This window comes from Sinocyclocheilus anshuiensis, unplaced genomic scaffold (genome assembly GCF_001515605.1).
Source record: "Sinocyclocheilus anshuiensis isolate Anshui unplaced genomic scaffold, SAMN03320099.WGS_v1.1 scaffold2205, whole genome shotgun sequence".
NCBI classification, from domain to species: Eukaryota; Metazoa; Chordata; class Actinopteri; order Cypriniformes; family Cyprinidae; genus Sinocyclocheilus; species Sinocyclocheilus anshuiensis.
In genome coordinates, this window is record NW_015551115.1 from 16,610 (window position 1) to 20,163 (window position 3,554).

Here is a 3,554-nt window from a genome sequence, read left to right on the forward strand (position 1 = left end):
CAGTGTAGAGTAGCGCTTGTTGTTTGTCGTTTCTCCGATCACAAATGCAGACATGGTTTTATGTTTATGCCGCGCGATACGCAACGTGTATAAGTCATTATAATCAGTAATCATGTCCTCACTGGATGCAACAAATGCCTCGTTTGTAATGGGTTTTATTGGTTTTGTCTCGTCGCAACAATAATGTACATTATGTGGAAAATAATGTGTTTTTTTAACCTTAAACCGCATAAACACATTGTATTACAACAAATACACAACATAATGTTCTTTTTAGCAACGTCATATGACCCCTTTCAAGAGCAAACGTTTTGTGAATCCTGCATTGAACTCCCCGAGATTAGAAAAGCAGTCGTCAGTAAAATGACGGTAACACAAAAAAAAAAGACTGGGGTTGTACTGTGGTGGTACAGTGGAAAAAGTTAATTTTGACCGCTGATTCTTTGCAGCCTCATCTTTCGGAAGTGAAAATAAATAAAACAAATTTACTGTCACAGAGTAGGACACAGCGTCTTCTTGACATGATGTTAATTACATGAACAAGCTACAGTGTTTCAGGGCAGGTCAAGTTGTTTGCGGTCGGCCAACGTAGAACATTACATGCAGCCGTCACAGAAGTGGGATTAAAATAACTGATGACTCGTATAGGCTATTCAGAGTCGATTCTTTCTTTTGGGAGACAATAATAGTGTTCATTTTGTCAGCTATTTTAAATTTAGTCTTAGTCTTAGTCCTGTGTCAAATGTAACTTTTAGTTTTTATCATATTTAGTCAGCTTGTCCTGTTTTAGTTTTAGAGAAGTTTTAGTCGAATGTCTGAGAATTTTTATCTAGTTTTAGTCAGTGGAAACGTGCACATTTTCGTCATATTTTCGTCTTACTGTATAATTGTTAAAATGATGAAAAAATATATATTATTTTGCTCAATTTTAATTGCAATGATTGTTGTCATTTGGGAAGTTTATTTTTACATTTCATCAGAAGTTGCTCTTTCACCAATAAGCACAAATCAATAGAATATTGACTCGTATGCATGGTTTATTTTACCTCATCTAACGTTAGTGTACAGATTTATAACAGGATATCAATTAGAGGCTAAATAAAACGCCAAAGACTTCAGATATACACTCGCCCTGTCTACATTATGAAAATTGGCATAACAAAAACCTACACTCTAAAAAACACTGGGTTAAAAACAACCCAATTTGGGTAGTTTTTGACCCAAGGGCTGGGTAAATATAGGACAGAACACATGTTGGGTTAATTTTACCGAGCAAATTGGGTTGTTTATTTAACCCAGCATAATGGGTTGATTTAACCCAGCTAATGAGTTGATTCATTTTTACTATAATAAGCTACTAGCTTATTTTTTACTTCAGATATTAAATAATGTTTACAGATTAACTTAAATCCTCTAAACTTTTGTAAAATACTCCACACAAACACTGGTTTGCATGATAACTTCCTTTATTTTCCTTTATTTAGGCCTATATAATTTACAATATTGTTTATATCGTTTTTAATACGTAGGCTATACATATTGCCAATATTTAAACTCATTTAACAAACATAAGTAAAAATTAAATATTAAACAGAAGTAATTCACGTGTAATCTGTCACAATCTGTGATGGCGAGGAACGATGGAGACAAGGAATAAACGAAACAGTCTTTAATCCAAGAAACACAGGGTACATCCAACACTGGGAACAGCAGGAAACATGAACATAACCGACAGAGACAGACTGCACAGATTAGGATTTAAATACAGGGGATGATTGGGGAAACGCGGGAAACGCAGATGACTAATCAAACTAATTAACAAAACGAGGACAGGAACATGACCAAATAAGGGAACAGAAACAGGGGCAAAACATGACACAGACCGTCCATGATCCTGACATTACGCCCCCTCCCGGAAGGTGCGTCCTCGCACCATAGCAACAACAGAGGGAGGCGTGGGTGGGAACTTGGGAGGAGATTCCGGAGGAGGACGGACACCTGGGAAGTGACGAAGGAGGGAGGAGCCAGGGAGGAGACAGGAGGGGCCTGGAGCAGGAGGAGCCAAGCAGGACCCAGGCCACAGCCATAATGTCGACCCACGGTGGAGCCGAACATTTTTAGTAATTATTAAATAAATCAAGTTTTACATTGAGGGTGTAATCAAAACATTCCAAAAGAGAAGTTTGATGAGATTTATGTCACTTTTGGTGACAGTTTTGTAAACAAACTATAGCCAATATGTACAGACATGCACTCATAGATGAGTTTCACTACCGTTCAAAATCTGTAAGATTTTTAATGTTTATAAAGAAGTCTTTTATGCTCACCAAGGATGCATTTATTTGATCAAAAATACAGTAAAACAGTGATATTGTGAAATATTATTACAAGTATTACAGCAGTCATTACTCCAGTCTTCAGTGTCACACGATCCATTAGAAATCATTCCAATATGCTGATTTGGCACTCATTAGAAACATTTCTTATTGTCAGTGTTGAAAACAGTTGTGCTGCTTAATATTTTTGTGGAATCTGAATTATTTGATGCATAGTAAAATAGTGATGCTTTTCATCACTTTAATGCATCTTTGCTGAATAAAAGTATTAATTTCTCAAAAAAGAAGAATAAAAACCTACTCAAATGCTTAAATAGTACACTCTAAAAAAACTGGGTAAATATAGGACAGAATCCATCTTGGGTTAAATTTACCCAGCAAATTGGGTTGTTTATTTAACCCAGCATAATGGGTTGATTTAACCCAGCTAATGAGTTGATTCATTTTTACTATAATAAGCTACTAGCTTATTTTTTACTTCAGATATTAAATAATGTTTACAGATTAACTTAAATCCTCTAAACTTTTGTAAAATACTCCACACAAACACTGGTTTGCATGATAACTTCCTTTATTTTCCTTTATTTAGGCCTATATAATTTACAATATTGTTTATATCGTTTTTAATACGTAGGCTATACATATTGCCAATATTTAAACTCATTTAACAAACATAAGTAAAAATTAAATATTAAACAGAAGTAATTCACGTGTAATCTGTCACAATCTGTGATGGCGAGGAACGATGGAGACAAGGAATAAACGAGATAGTCTTTAATCCAAGAAACACAGGGTACATCCAACACTGTGAACAGCAGGAAACACATGAACATAACAAGTAGAACCAACCGAGACAGACTGCACAGACTAGGACTTAAATACAGGGGATGATTGGGGAAACACAGGTGTATGGGATGACTAAGTACACTAATTAACAAAACGAGGACAGGGGACAGGAACAATAAGGGAACAGAAACAGGGGCAAAACATGACACAGACCGTCCATGATCCTGACATTACACATTACGCCGGAAGGTGCGTCCTCGCACCATAGCAACAACAGAGGGAGGCGTGGGTGGGAACTTGGGAGGAGATTCCGGAGGAGGACGGACACCTGGGAGGTGACGAAGGAGGGAGGAGCCAGGGAGGAGACAGGAGGGGCCTGGAGCAGGAGGAGCCAAGCAGGACCCAGGCCACAGCCATAATGTCGACCCACGG

General features: G+C 37.3%; 1 protein-coding gene across 1 annotated transcript in view; it reads left to right on the forward strand.

Moving 5' to 3' along the window:
• The window catches only part of LOC107662997 (radixin-like), a 91,465-nt gene that overhangs the window by 566 nt on the left and 87,345 nt on the right, over positions 1-3,554 (forward strand). The gene's annotated exons all lie outside the window — the stretch shown is intronic.